Raw genomic sequence first — 16,779 nt, forward strand, 5'->3', positions numbered from 1 at the left:
GACAAAAGGGGGAGAAGCATATGAGTTGATAGTCTTCAAGTGGGTCCTTTATGGGTGGTTGCTACTTTTTGCCAAGTGATTACAACCTTCGTCTTTTGATACATTTGGTTATTTTGGTTGTAACACTTAACCTTGATGGTCGTCTACTACTTTTTCTACTACTTTGTGATGCGATGATAAATTCCACATGAAGTCATTTCGCAGACGTCCATTTTTCATTATGCATGTCATTATCTTCGTTATATCTTTATATGAATGATGAATTGTCTTCATAAGTTGAAGAGGATCTCCCCAAAGTAAAACCTGCCATGTGCATTTGCATTCAAAAGCAAACTACTTATATGCACATCTTCAGGGGGAGCCTTTTACTACTTACAAAGACAATGTCGTAATTCCGAACGTTCACATACTTTTATCCCCATTGAAAACTTCAACCAGTTAGTCATCAATCACCAAAAAGGGGGAGATTGTAAGTGCATCTAGTGCCACCCCTAGTTGGTTTTGGAGTATTGACGACAAACTTGGTTGAGGGACTAATGTGTTTGTGAGAATTGCAGCATAACACATGTAGTAGTCCCTCATTGATTCGGTTTACCAACCAGAGATGACCCCTAAAAATGTGTGAAGACATTGAAGACAATGGTGGTCTGTGAAGATACTCACAACAAAGATTATGACTCGGGAAGACCTTCATGTGAAAACTATGGAAGTGCGAAGACATAGTTGTTTCATAGTTGCCTTTTCTTCTTTCTTGAGTCATAGGAACCACCGCACTGTTAAGTGGGGTCCAAGTGAACAAAGTCAGAGTGACTGAAGTGATGTTCAACCAAATCCTATGTCTTTGGGTGAAGACAATGAGAGAAAATCTTATCCAGAGCTGGATGAGTCAGCATTACTTGTAGCCCAAGTCAAGCTACCGCGTGTGTTTGAAATCTGACCGTTAGACACGTGTCAGTTCCTTAGTGACCCAGGGTCATTTCAGACAAATCAGGTCGGGTTGCCTCCTGGCTATAAATATCCCACCCCCTACACCATAAATTGGTGGTTGCTCAGAGTTAGTGGACGGCTTTTGTTGTTTGAGAGCAACCCACCTCCGAAGCATTTGAGAGAGCAATCCTTGCGAGGACAAAGCCCTAAACACCCAGAGCCAAAGAGTGTTAGGCATCATAGAAGTCTTTCTATCTGCATGACCTGAAGACTTGTTACACTTGAGGACTGTGAATCCTCCAGCCGGTTAGGCATCATGTTCTGAGCATCCAAGAGTCATTGTGGATTGTCGGTGAACGAAGTCTGTGAAGGTTTGGAAGTCTCCCTTGAAGACTTGCCAGAGTGATTGGGCGAGGACTGTGTGTCCTTAGCTCAAGGGGAATAAGGTGAAGACGTGGTCTTCTGAGATGAATCTCAGCCTCCCTAACCACATGTATAGTTGTCACAGGAACTGGAACTGGTCCAACAAATCCTTGTACTCACCAGGAAACTGGTTCTATCCTTTACCTCTGTTTACTTACAGTTTGTCTTCGTGAAGTCATTGCCTGCTTGCATGATCTAATTGACTTCATTGTGTGAAGACTGTTGTTGTTTGGCTTCATACTATCTTCCTTCTTGATCCATACTACCTAGCTGCTGATAGTCATCGTGCTTTCACTTTATTGCTTACTTGACTATGGCTTGTCTAGTGTAGTCTACCTTCCGCTGCATATCAATAGGTTCATTTCTACTGTTTGTCTTCAAAGCCCCCGTGTTTTGAATACTTTCATAAAAATCGCTTATTCGCCCCCCCTCTAGTGGATAACTAGCACTTTTACTGGTGCACTGAGCGCACCTACTTTCTTTCTAGCAAGCAAGCATTTAGCAACAAATAAAGCAAAATAATGTACGGCAGGAAAGTGTATGCTAGCAGCCGTAGTGGCTGACACTCCTCTCTCATCACCCACTGTCAGAGTGCGATAAAAATCCTCAAACTGAGCCAGCCTAGGCTCAGCCAAGCTCCCATCAGACGGGATCATGCATATGTCACAAAACTTAGTAAGTGGTATCTGATGGTTTTCAGCATATAAATTAAAGCTCACTTCAGGGGGATTTATTTCTAGGCAAGAAAGTAAAGCTCTAAACAAATATGTTTATGAGGATTTGGTGCTGGTCACACTCATCTGCGATGAAGTCGGTGAGGCCGACATTAGCAATGTATTTCATGAACTCCTCAAGAATTCTAGCCTCTTGCAGGAACGGGGTGTGCGGCCATTCGCACGGTCGTACTTCTGCCAACCTCGGAGGGTCGAGATCATTTTCAGAAGACTCCCCTATAACACCCTTGGAGTTCTTAGAGCCAAAACTTCCTGAAGATATTCATGTCCGCATACAATTTTCTGAAAATAAAATTTTTGGAGTGACAAAAATTTGTCAACAAAACTTTGTAAGATTGATGCAACTACTCATAGGGATACATAGAGGCCATAACAAGCATTCAAACAACTTAGAACATTAAGAATTCAACATGCAAGCACATCTACAGCAGCACCAAGAGTAGCTAATTATTCAAAGTATAAGCCACTAAAACAAAAACTAATTGGACAAATGATGGAGTCACATACCAAGCAACAATCCCCCGAAACAGTTTTGGAAACGGAGCTTCAAGCAAAGAGATCAAAATCCACGGGTTTGAGCTCAAGAACACGGGAGAGAGAGCAATGGGGATTTTTTTCTGGAGGTAAGTGACTATGTGGTATGAAGAGGTAAGTGAGGGGGCCCACATGGGGACCAAAACCCACCAGGGCGCGCCTGGGGGTGCTCGCGCTCCCAGGTGGGTTGTGCCCACCTGGTGCACCTCCCTCTGATGTTTATTGCACCAAAAATCCTCAAATATTCAGAAAACAATCTAAATTTTCAGGGCATTCTGAGAACTTTTATTTTTCGGTCATTTTTTTATTGCACTAGAAATTCAGAAAATAGACAAAACATGGCATTTTATTTTATTTAACTAATAAAAACAGAGAATAAAAAGTAGGGATAAAAAGTAGTCCTTACTAAATTCATCAACTTCATACCATTCAAAAATGATCCATTAATAAGTTTGATCAAGTCTTATTAACAACCACTTTCGATTAGCATGAAAGCGAAGAACTTTCGTCAACCACTAAGTTACCTCAATGGGGATATGCATTTCCCAACAGTAAGCATTTCATATTTCTTTTTGACAGTAGGTAGAGGTATTTCAAAACTTCCAATAGTGATTGCCAGAGATTTTTCAATAACATTAATACGATTCACTTGGAATTGTTTCTTCGGAAAGTGCACCGTATGCTCATTGCCATTAATATGAAAAGAGATCTTGCTTTTATTGCAATCAATAATAGCCCCTGTAGTATACAAGAAGGGTCTACCAAGGATAATCGACATGTTGTCATCCTCGGGCATCTCAAGTATAACAAATTCAGTCAAAATAGTAACATTAGCAAAAACAACGGGCACACCCTCACAAATCCCGATAGGTATGCCAGTTGATTTGTCAGCCATTTGTAAAGATATTTCAGTAGGTTTGAGTTTATTCAAGTCAATTCTTTTATATAAAGAGAAAGGTATAACACTAACACCAGCTCCTAAATCACACAAGGCAGTTTTCACATAATTCTTTTTGATAGAGCAAGGTATAGTTGGTATTCCCGGATCTCCAAGTTTTTTAGGTACTCCATCTTTAAAAGTGTAATTAGCAAGCATAGTGGAGATTTCAGCTTCCAGTATTTTTCTCTTATTTGTGATGATGTCTTTCATATACTTTGCATAAGGAGGCATTTTCAAGATATCAGTCAAGTGGGTACGCAAAAAGACTGGCCTCAGCATTTCAACAAAGTGTTCAAATTCTTCATCATCATTCTTTTTAGTTGATTGGGTGGAAAAGGTATAGGTTTTTGAACCCACGGTTCTCTTTCTTTACCGTGTTTCCTAGCCACAAAGTCTCCTTTATCACATCTTTTATTTTTAGGTTGTGGGTTATCAAGATCAACAGGTGGTTCTACCTCAACATCATTATCTGGTTCTTTTTCATTGGTTGGTTGAGAGTCTTCATGAACCTCATCATTATCTTTCTCATTATCATTAGGTGAGTGTTCATTACCAGATTGAGTTTCATCATCAGAGATAGAAACTTCATTATTGTTATCAGGAGGTTTTTCTATTTCTGGTTCACTAGAAGTATGCAAAGTCCTATAATTTTTCTTTTTCTTTTTCTTTCTAGAAGGACTTGGTGCACTACTGTTAGCTCTTTGTGAATCTTGTTCAATTCTTTTAGGGTGTCCCTCAGGATAAAGTGGTTCATGGGTCATTTTACCTCCTCTAGTTGCAACTCTAAAAGCAAAGTCATGCATATTATGATTCATTTCATCAAGCAATTCTCTTTGAGATTTAGCAACTTGTTCTAACTGAGTTTGAACCATAGAAGCATGTTTTCCAACACCTCTAACATAATTTGATATTCTAAATAACAAGTGACTCAAGCGAGCAATCATATCAGATATGTATTTCAATTGTTTCATAACATTTGCATTGAAGTGATCTTGTTTTCTAATGTAGTTTTCAAACCCATAAAGGCTTTGACTCGGGTGCATATTGTGAGGATTATAATTATCTTTCAACTTCATAAGATAATCTACCTCTACCACCTTAGGCATTGGTAGTGTATTAAGCCCATGTATTTCTTCAATAGGAGGTAATTTTTGAACATCCTCAGCTTTAATACCTTTTTCCTTAATAGATTTCTTTGCCTCTTGCATATCTTCGGGACTGAGATATAATATACCCCTTTTCTTCGGATTGGGTTCAGGTGGTGGTTCAGGAATAGTACAATCATCATAGTTTTTCTATATGTTATTCAATATTTCTTCAGCTTGAGCAATAGTCTATTCCCTAAAAACACAACCAGCACAACTATCCAGGAAGTCCCTAGAAGCATCAGTTAGTCCATTATAGAAGATATCAAGCATTAATTAACTGGCAAAGCCTCCCCCAAGCTTGTGGGAGACTCCCTTCTTTAGTTTGCACAAAGTTAAATATTTCCTCTAAGGCAGCTTGTTCCATATGAGCAGGAAAATATTTTTCAGAGAAGTAATAAATCGTATCCTAGGGACTACGCACACTACCAGGAGCAAGAGTGTTGTACCAAGCTTTAGCATCACCCTTTAATGAGAAAGGAAATAGTTTGAGAATAAAGTAATAGTGAGTTTTCTCATCATGAGTAAAAAGGTGGCTATATCATTCAACTTAGTAAGATGTGCCACAACAGTTTCAATTTCATAACCATGGAAAGGATCCGATTCAACCAAAGTAATTAACTCTGGGTCAATAGAGAATTCATAATCCTTATCATCAATAAAGATAGGTGAAGTAGCAAACTTAGGATCACATTTCATTCTAGCATTCAGAGATTTTTTTTATACTTTTGTAATAATTTCTCTAGATCATCTCTATCATTTTTTTGACTAACTACTGCAAGGCACAGCCCCACAGTCTTTTATTCCAAAGAAAAACAATAGTCCAATACAAGTTAACTATATACATGAAGAAACAAAAAAGAAGGCCAGGGGAGGCAAACTTACCTATACCTACCTATACAAAGGAAGACTCAAGGTAACCCATCCAAGTAGGTTAGAAGGAGGGGTCTGACATGAGCCTTAACTCTATGGGAAAGCAAAGTTAAATCATGTATAAATTTACATCGCCATCCACTAAACGTAGGTCTTTCCCCTCTGAAAGTCCGTCCATTCCGAAGAATCCAAATGTTCCAAGCTATTGTGAACACCACCGCAAAAAAGAAGCTTTGAGCAAATCTTTGCCTGGCCAAAGAAATGCATTGATGCACATTAGAGCCACTAGACCAGTCAATCTGCAAATAGGTCCAGATTCTTGTACTGAAGTTGCAGGAGAAGAACAGGTGTTGACGATCCTCATATATATGCTGGTGGCACAACACACAAAGATTATCTGCATCCCCAGCCCGCCAATGCCTCATCACTAGTAGGTCCTTGGTGTTGAGTCTGTCAGAGAATAGGAGCCAAGCAAAAACCTTGATTTTCAGCGTGCATCGACTGCTCCATAACCATTTGCAGGGTTGAATGGTGGCCATATGAGAATGCATGATGGTATAGTAGCTCTTTGACGTGTAAGCTCCTGTGGGTCCCACCCAAGACCAAACATCATTAGCCAACGGGTCCCTAGCCAAATTGTTCGCCCAGGAGGTAAGTGAATCCAGTTCAAGAGCAGCCTGTTGGGAAATAGGGAGCTAAAAAAAGGAGGCCCTATCTTGACTGTCAAGGAAATCTGCCACTAAAATCTTATCATCCAAATCAAAAGAGAACAATCGAGGCAATCTTTGTCACAAAGGCATCGAAGAACCACCCAAGTTCCAAGCATCAGACCAGAAAATAACCGAGTCCCCTTTGTTAACTGAAATAGAGGCAACAACTCTCTAATTATCAGCTAACTTAAAAATATCCTTCCACCAAAAAGAGCCACGTAGTATAGTGGCATGAGGGACAACTCCATCATAGTATGAATCCCACAACAAGGATACCCAGGGTATATCAGCTTTATTGTAGAATTTATGTAGGTGTTTAATGTGGAGCCCTTGGTTCTGAAGCTACAAATTGATGACCCCCAATCCCCCTTTTTCCTTAGGTCTGCAAACCATATCCCACGCAGCAAGGGATTGCCTCGGTTTATCAGAGTTCCCTCTCCAAAGACATTGGCGCATGATCCGTTCTAATTGCTTGATGACACCAGGTGGAATTGATAGGGAGCAGAGGAAATATATAGGCATGGAAGAAAGAACTGATCTCAGCAACTGGAGCCTGCAACCTTGGTTTAACATGGCTGAACTTACAGGCAAGCGCCTCTCAAGTGAATCCACCAAAGGCATCAGATCAAGGATCGTGGGCTTGGTCGTTCCCAAAGGGAGACCAAGATAGGTGAAGGGAAAAGATCCTAGAGTACACTGAAAGACCTGAGAGAGCCGAAGGGCATCAGCTTCAGGGACATTAATAGGTACCATCATGGATTTAGCAAAGTTAACTCTGAGACCAGTAGATTCAGCAAAAACATGCAACATGTCCCTAAGGGCTACTAACTGGGCTTCATCGGCAGGAAGCAACAAGATTGTATCATCAGCGTACTAGATTATTGGAAAATCCTTGTCATTGCTTTCAATCGGCAGAGAGAGAATACCAACAAGCAGCATCTTGTTGACAACAGACTGTAACAAGTATGCTGCCAAAACAAAAAGCAACGGAGAAAAAGGGTCCCCTTCCCTAACCCCACGCTTACACTTAAAGTGATTGCCGGGGATGCCATTTAGTAGTACCCGAGAGTCACCAGAGGACAAAATTTCCTTGACCCAACCAATCCATTTAGGGGGAAAACCTTTTGCAATTAGAAGGGCCAGAATAGCCTCATGCTCAACAGTATCAAAGGCCTTAGCAAAATCCAACTTTAAGAGAATGATTGGCTTCTTTGATTGCTTGCACTGATATATGTACTGGAACGCCCATGCCAAGCAATCCTGAATAGACCGATGCTTCAGAAATACATATTGGTTCTTGTGTATGCACTTGAGGATTACCTTCTGTAATCGATTAGCCAGCAATTTAGTAAGGAATTTGAGGCAGGTGTTAGTTAAGGAAATAGGCCGGAAATCATTAGGACCCATTGGTGCTAGCATTTTGGGAATGAGGGTGATGAAGGAGGAATTGATTTTCTGCAAGCTAATCCTCCCCTCATAAAAGTCCTTAACTAACTGTCTGAAATCTTTCTCAATAATAGTCCAACATTTTTTGACAAACATACCACTAAAACCGTCAGGCCCAGGTGCCCGATCAGTGGGAAGATCTTTAAGCACCGTAGAAATCTCCTCATCAGAAAAGGGAGCATCCAAATCATCAATCCCCAAGACAGGGGCAATCACAGAGGAGAGATCAAAACCCATGGAGATACCCTGCGCTTGGCCCATTCTAGACTTAAAGGAGTTCCATAAAATTCCTGCCATTTGGTCATGATCACTGACAGAAGAACCATCCTGTCTCTGCAGCGAGGAGATTGAGTTCCGTCTAAGCCTCTCCGAGGCCATAGCATGAAAGAACTTGGAATTTTCATCCCCCACCATGATATATCTAATAGTGCACCTCTGCTTCCAGTATATATGGTGCAGTTTCAGAATACGTTCATACTGAAGCTTGACGATTTTTCTGAAGTTAAACTCAGGTCTGGTTAGGGGTTTGAGTTCCTCAAGGTTATCAAAATACAGAACCACCTCAGAACATTTAGTGGCCAACCTTTTTAAGGAGGAACGATTAGTGCTCCACTTCTTGAGTGCAAATCTCAACCTCTTGAATTTAACAGACAAAGTGGCAGGTGTAGATAAACCCACAGCAAAGGGCTCCTCCCAAGAGGTCATAACACAATCAAAGAAACCTGGCATTTCCACCCAAAAATTCTCAAAGCGGAAGATCTTCGACTTTGGGATAGTGGTATCAATTGACACAACACAAGGCACATGATCAGAGGAGGTTTTAGCCAAAGGAAAAACTACTGTATTCGGATAGGCAGATATCCAGTCAGCAGTAGTGAAAAACCAGTCCAATTGCTCTAGGAGAGGCTGCTCCTGCATGTTAGACCAGGTGTAGGCTCTGCCTTTCAGTGGTAACTCAAGCAAACCAAGGTGGCCGATGATCTCATTGAACAAAAAAATGTCATTAACATCTCTCCCAGGCCTATTCCTATTATCCAACGACCGGATAAAATTGAAATCCCCAAGTAGGAGCCAGTTTTGATCCACAGGTATCGGAAGGTTATAAAACCACTGAACAAACTCATCCCGTTAAGGCCCTTGGCACGGGCCATAGACAGACACCAAAGTCCAGGTTTTAGAACTGTGCACAGACTTGAAAGAAATAACAAGGCCAAAGCATTGTACCTCAACCAGAGTGCCACTAAAAACTGCAGAATTCCAAATAACCAGGAGACCACCTGATGCTCCCACAGAAGGGCAGAAAGCAAAATGATCAAATCTACGCGGGCAAAAAGCACGTATCGAGCGCATATCAAAATGCTCAACCTTAGTTTCCTGCAGGCAGATGATAGAACATTTGCTCTCCTCAATTTTAGCCCTAACATCTCTTTGCCTGTCCTTAGAGTTTAGCCCGTGCACATTCCAGCACAGAACTCGCCAATTACGATAAGACATATGATCCATGAACACAAGAATAAAAGCCTAGTAAACTCATAACTGCATAACAGAATGAGTAGCAGAGCTTGACAAAGTTCAGCCAAACCACAGATAAACCCAAAACACATAAGTCCATGATAAAAATGACCCAAAAGAACCGAGGTCTCTGAACCCTCCCCCATCCTAAATAAATAAGATCAATCATCATTGGAAGGCTTGGTAGAATCATCAGACTCTGGGCCCGCCATAAGCTTGGCCACCATAAGATCTTCTGGAGGGATTTGCAGCGCCTCACCCAGCAGCTGCAGAGTAGAGATAGGCATCAGAGGTGGAAGCGCAACTCCATCATCGTCCGAATCCAGTACTGGAAGGCGTGGCTTCTTGGCCCGAGGTCGACGAAGGCTTGAAGACTTCATCGGGATGGCAGAGGTGGGCTTGAATCCTGTCGCCTTGGCGCAACTCCGAGTTACCCATCTAGTGGAGAAATCTGGCTCTGCAGCAACCAACTGGACAGCCTTGCGGGATCTGCAGGATGTGCATTTGCCAAGGATATGAGGAGTCTGAGCCTGGAACTGAAAATCCCCCGAAGGAATATCCTGGCTGGGCGGCTGCTCATCAACGTGTTGTACCTCCTGAGTAGACAGCTCTGGTTCAGACATGGTGTGTGACTGCGGCTGAAGCTGCTCAATTATAACTGAAGACCTCTTCCTAGGAACGCTCAGGGCAGACGAGAAGAATCCAGCAGATGCCATCTTGGTGATAAAATCCAGCTCAATCGCCCAAGGCCAAAAGCGCGTGGGCAAGACAAAAGGCGGGAGCACCGAGAAATAAGGAGAGCCAGGGATCTGTGTAGAAACAATCTCAGGTAACATCATGCGGAAGGTTCATTCCCAGATCATGTGCGGCGGCAGAACCGGCCCGTAGACCACACGCACAATGCCCAACTGAATTGGATCGACCACACGCTGGTGCAATTGCTGCTGAACCTCCAAATTGAGACCATGTCGATCTATCTGCGCCACGGAGCCAGAAGAACCAAAAGATGGTGCGTCCATGACCATAGAATTCTGCTCAACCTCCTCCTCATTCTGCGCAGCGTCCTGATTATTATCCACATGCTGATTCTGAGCTTGTTCTTCCCAAGCACCCCATCCCTCATCCTGCTGAACATTGGGTTCCCAACCATTGAAGCCTTGCTGAAGTGGCTGATGATTTGGCGGGACAGCATTCCACCCTAAAGTTGGGTAAGGTGGCATAGCCCAAAAAGGTTGCAGGGGGTTTTCTCCAGGCATAGGGTGTGGATTACCATCCAACGGCATCGGATCTTTGTCCGCCCCAATCATGGCTTCAGCGAACTCAGCAGATAATATATAGCATGCAGACGTCCAAGACACAATCGTACCACCCCAATTAGCAAACGCTTGGAAAACCACATCGCGAGGAACCAAAGCATTGTCTGGAAAAGAAGCTCTGACCAGGGAGCGGGCGCGTCGACGGTCGGTGTGGTTCCAATAATGAAACTGGCCAAAAGTCCCGACCACATCAGCAAGACCCTGTGTGTTCCGATAATCCAAGGGGATGCCAATGAACACACGCCAGCCTGTATGATAACCATGCAGCGCACGAAACCCCTCACCATGGTCATGCGGAATAAATCTGACAAAGAACTATTCTCCCTCCTCATCTAGACCCAAAGGAAACGGCGGGTGCAAAGTAAAGGATCCACGGACTACTGGGTCATCCATCTCAAACAGGCCAACTCCATGAACCCATGGCTGAGCAGAATGTACCGGAACTTGCAGGGTCTGGGTGATGAAGTGAAGAACTTGTTCCCGCCTGATGGCCACCATATGAGCAGGTGGCACTGGCTCGACAATGGCCACCATGAACTGCTCATGCATGCACGGGGGTGGCTGCTGGGAGGTGAAGTAGGTGCGTGGCAATCTGTCTCCGCCACCGTCGATGATGTCATAGCCGGCCGGAAGAAAACGCCGCGGGTCAAGAGCATAGACCTCCATTGAGAGATCAGGCGGAGAGACCATAGGAGGTTGCAGTGGAGGCGGCGACGGCAATGGAGGAGAAGCAGATTGGGAGTTTTTGGGGGGCAGCGGTGGATTGGAAGGCGGAGAGGCCAGCTGCTCTGTTCGGGGGCGAGAAACGAAACCTGGCGATGGGACTTTCGGCACTCAGATGGACGACTTGGGCGGTTGGCGGACGCAATCTTTTTTAATGTGACCAGACCTAAAACACTTGCGGCACCGGACCAAGTTGGTGCAGGTCGCTGAAGTGTGGGCCATACCCAAACAATGTTGGCAATCCCAAAATTTGGCAGCGAGGTCTTCAATCATCTCATCAAAATTCTGCAGATCGGAAACAATATCTTGTGGGGAGGGAATATGAGCAGCCTGAGTTCCAGCATCAATAGAATCATCATCAGATACGTCGACTGGGGCATTGACAGTATCTAGGCCTAGGGTGTCAGGACTAGGTGGGCCAGCAGTATCTAGATCAATAGGAAAATCTTAACCCGAGAACTTTGGCCCAATAATAATTTTCAAAATCCCAGGAGATCCGGGCGATGATGGAACCGAACGCGGAGACTCCGGAGAGGGTGGCAAAGATCCAAATTTGATGGCCACCGGCGGCGAGGGTGTGTGCATCTCCGGCGAGGAAGGTTCCTCATCAGAATTAACCAAATACCCATCCTCCCGAACAGTTAAACAATCTTGTGAAGAGGCAGGATAACGATAACCTTTGCATGCCTCATAATTAATGAGCATGGAAAACCTAAGTTTCTTCTTGGCACCCAAGTGGATTTGAGAGAAGACTTGGCCGGAGGGTTTTGCATGGCTAACAACCCTAACTTGGCTCTAGCCTTAGAGGGACTAACCAAGATCCATTCCTGTTGACACTCTAATTGCCAACTCTTAAACTCTTGCTCCCAATCAGGACCCCCACGTCCCCAAAGATGAAAGAAACACTTAAAATGGTCACACACAAAGGATCGTTGATGTAGGATGAAAAACCCAACATCCTTGCAAGAGACATGGAAGGAGAATACACGATCACGCAGGCAAGATACCTTGATCGAAGAACAATACCCTCCAAGAGCAGCTTCAAGAGAGAGGCCAACATTATCCTCATCCAGACGGAAAGAACTCTGAGCAAAAGAGACCACCATGATGAAGTGGCCAGATCTTTCCGTAGGATGCACCATCCTCCGGAAAGAGCGCCAGATCTCCTGAGAAAGGGCCATTCTGGGGGAAAAATCCAGCCCAAGCGAGATTGATGCATGCACCTCCATGAAGATGACAACCATAAGAAAGAGGGAAGGACGCCGGAGCAAATGAGCGGATCAGAAGACCTGCCCCACGGTTGAATGTGGAGATCGCCGGCATGGAGGGTGGCTAGGGTTTAGGTAGGTGGTGGGGGTGGGAGGAGCCATTTGTGAGGTTCCTGAGTCTCTATTGTATCATCTCTATCATTGCAAGCAAGAATATCTCTAGTTGCTTCTTCACTCATAACATAACCTTCCAGTACCTTAGGCAATTCATATCTAGGAAGGCTAGTTCTATCAGGTGTCTCGGGAGATTCAGTTTCAAGCTCATCATCAGATTCAACAACATCATGTTGTATAACTCTAGCAATTTGTTTATCAAGAAATTCACCAAGTGGCACATCATCATTATCAAGCAAGGTACTAACATCATCATAAGCATCATTCATAGTGGAAGTAGCATCATCAATAACTTGCGACATATCAGAATTAATAGCATGTGGTGGTGGTGCAAGTTTATTCGTAACAGAAGGTGAATCTAAAGCAGAACTGGATGGCAGTTCCTTACCTCCGCTCATCCTTGAGGGAAATATATTAGTCTTTGGATCCTTCAGATTCTTCATAGTGATAATATGATAATAATCCCGAGTGACTCAAAAAATATAGCTATGTTCCCCGGCAACGGCGCCAAAGAAGGTCTTGATAACCCACAAGTATAGGGGATCACAACAGTTTTCGAGGGTAGAGTATTCAACCCAAATTTATAGATTCCACACAAGGGGAGGCAAAGAATATTTGAAGGTATTAGAAGCTGAGTTGTCAATTCAACCACACCTGGAGATTAATTATCTGCAACAAAGTGATCAGTAGCAAAGTAGTTTGATAGTTTTCATAATAGTGACAACAGCAACAGTAACAATAATAGTGATAGCAGTAGTTTGTAGCAAGTGTAACAGTGATGATAGCAGTGATAACTTAGCGAGATCAAGAAGGATAAATTCGTAGGCATTGGATCGGTGACTTGTTGGATGATATTCATCATGTGACGGTTCTAACCTAGGGCGATATGGCACTAGCTCTAGTTCATCGATATAATGTAGGCATCTATTCCGTAAATAGTCATACGTGCTTTATTAAAAAGAACTTGCATGACATCTTTTGTTCTACCCTCCCGTGGCAACGGGGTCCATATTGGAAACTAAGGGATATTAAGGCGTCCTTTTAATAGAGAACCGGAACAAAGCATTAACACGTAGTGAATATATGAACTCCTCAAACTACGATCATCACCGGGAGTGGGCCCGGTTGTTGTCACTCCGGGGTTGCCGGATCATAACACGTAGTAGGTGACTATAACTTGCAAGATCGTATCTAAAACACGGATATAAAGATGAATTCATAAATGGTTCAGATCTGAAATCATGGCACCCGAGCCCAAAGTGACAAGCATTAAGCATGGCAAAGTCATAGCAACATCAATCTAAGAACATAGTGGATACTAGGGATCAAGCCTTAACAAAACTAACCTGATTACGTGATGAATCTCATCCCAACTCCTCACCGAACAGCAAGCCTACGAAGGAATTACTCACTCCCGATGGGGAGCATCTTCGAATTGGTAATGGATAAGTGTTGGTGATGATGAAGAATGAAGATCCCCCTCTCTGGAGCCCCAAACGGACCCCAGATCTGCCCTCCCGAGGAAGAACAGGGTTGGCGATGGCTCCATCTCGTGGATCTCGATAATTCTCTCTAGAGCCCCAAACGGACTCCAGATCTGCCCTCTCATGGATCTGCCCTCCCATGGGGTCGTCAGCGGGGCCACCAGGTGGGTACAACCCTCCTGGGCGCGCCAGGAGAGGGGGGCGCACCCTCGTGGGTTGTGCCCACCCAGGGGCCCCTCTCTGGTGGGTCTTGGCTCTAGAAATTCTTATTATTGATATAAAAAATCCTTGCAAAGTTTTGTTCCATTTCGAGAACTTTTATTTCTGCACAAAAACAACACCATGGTAGTTCTGCTGAAAACAGCGTTAGTCCGGGGTTAGTTTCATTCAAATAATGCAAATCAGAGACCAAAACAAGAGGAAAAGCATGAGAAAAAGTAGATACGTTGGAGATATATCAGTCTCCAATGTATCTATAATTTATGAAGTATTCATGCTAATATATTATCATTCTTGAATGTTTTACAATCATTTTATAGCAACTTTACATCATTTTTTAGGACTAACCTATTGACATAGTGTCCAATGCTAGTTTTTTTTTGCTTGTTTTTTACATCGCAAAAAATCAATATCAAACGAAGTCCAAATGCAGTGAAACTTTTTGTGGATTTTTTATGGACCAGAAGACCACTAGTGGGCCAGAGCAGCACCTAGGGTGTGCCCTGAGGGGGGCACAACCCACCAGGCCCAGGCGTGCCCAGGTGGGTTGTGCCCACCTCGGTGGCCTCCCGCACCCCCTCTTTGCCCTATAAATTGCCAAATATTCCAAAACCCTCGGGGGTAACCCTAGATCAGAAGTTCCACCGCCGCAAGGCTCTGTAGCCACGAGAAATCAATCTAGACCCCGTTCCGGCACCCTACCGGAGGGAGGAATCATCACTGGTGGTCATCTTCATCATCCCAGTGGACACCATGATGAGGAGGGAGTAGTCCACCCTCGGGGCTGAGGGTTTGTAGCAGTAGCTATGTGTTTAATCTCTCTTTCTCTCTATCGTGTTCTTGAGATGTCATGATCTTGATGTATCGCGGGCTTTGTTAATATAGTCGAATCATATGGTGTTTTCCCACCCCTATCTTTTTGTGATGAATTGAGTTTTTCCATTTGAGATTTTCGTTGTTATCGGATAGAATACTTTTATGGATTGGAGAGCACTTGATATATGTCTTGCATATGAATACTCGTGGTGACAATGGGGTTTCATATTGATTCACTTGATATGAGTTTTGGCACTCAACTTACGGATTCCCGAGGTGTTATTGGGGTAATCTACGCATAGGGGTTGATGCACGTTCTTGTCTTTGTTTCTTTGGTAGAAATCATGGGGCTCTCTTTGAGGTTCTTTGTGTTGGATTGAGTATTATGAATCTGAAATTATTTTGTGTTATTTTATTACGAACTCGTGGATAAATCGATCGGAAAGAATAGCTTCGAGGTGGTTTCGTACCCTACAAACAATTTCTTCTTATGTTCTCCGCTAGATAGGAACTTAGGAGTGATTCTTCGTTGCACGTTGAGGGATGGTTATATGATCCAATTATATTAGAATTGTTGAGAGATTGCACTAGCGAAAGTATAGACCCTAGGCCTCATTTTCAAGCATTGCAATACCGTTTGTGCTCTGTATTATCAATTGCTACCTTGTTGTTTTTATTGTTCTTATTACAAAAATCAATATCTACTATTCATATTACACTTGCATCATCATCTCTTCGCCGGACTAGTGCACCTATACAAATTACCATTGTATTTATCGTGTCGGGAACACAAGAGACTTTTTATTATTTGGTTGCAGGGTTGTTTGAGAGAGACCATCTTCATCCTACGCCTCCCATGGATTGATAAACCTTAGGTCATCCACTTGAGAGAAAATTGCTACTGTCCTTCAAAACTCTGCGCTTGGAGGCCCAACACGTGTCTACAAGAATAAAGTTGTGTAGTAGACATCATGCACCTGCTGAGATAGAAGATATTTATGTTACTATCAAGCTTGCTAATAGAGATACTATATCACCAATTGGTATTGTTAGAGATGTTGAAGTCTTGTGTGGGAAAATAAAATACCCTGCTCATTTTCTTGTTCTTGCTTCTCCACAAGATGATTTTTGTCCCATTATATTTGGTAGACCTTTATTGAATACTATTAATGCTATCATAGACTAGAAGAAAGATATTGTTATGTCTCATGATTTTAATTTCTCTAAATTTCATAGACAACTCCATGATAAAGAATTCCCTATTAAGGATGAAATAATTGGTCTTGCTTCTGTTGTCGTACCTCCTACTGATCCTTTAGAACAATATTCGCTAGACCATGAAAATGATACGTTTATGAATGAAAGAAGGGAAATAGATGAAATATTCTTGAATCAAAGGCCTGTTTTGAAATACAATTTGCCTGTTGAAATCCTTGGGGATCCTCCTCCACAAGGGTGATCCCGTGTTTGAGCTTAAACAATTACCTTATACTTTGAAATATGCTTATCTCAATGAAAAGAATATATATCCTATTATTATTAGTGTTAACCTTTCAGAGCATGAAGAAAGGAAATTATTGAAAACTCTAAAGAAG

Source organism: Triticum urartu, chromosome 2A (genome assembly GCF_056163025.1).
Source record: "Triticum urartu cultivar PI428250 chromosome 2A, HENAU_Tu73, whole genome shotgun sequence".
Classification (NCBI taxonomy): Eukaryota; Viridiplantae; Streptophyta; class Magnoliopsida; order Poales; family Poaceae; genus Triticum; species Triticum urartu.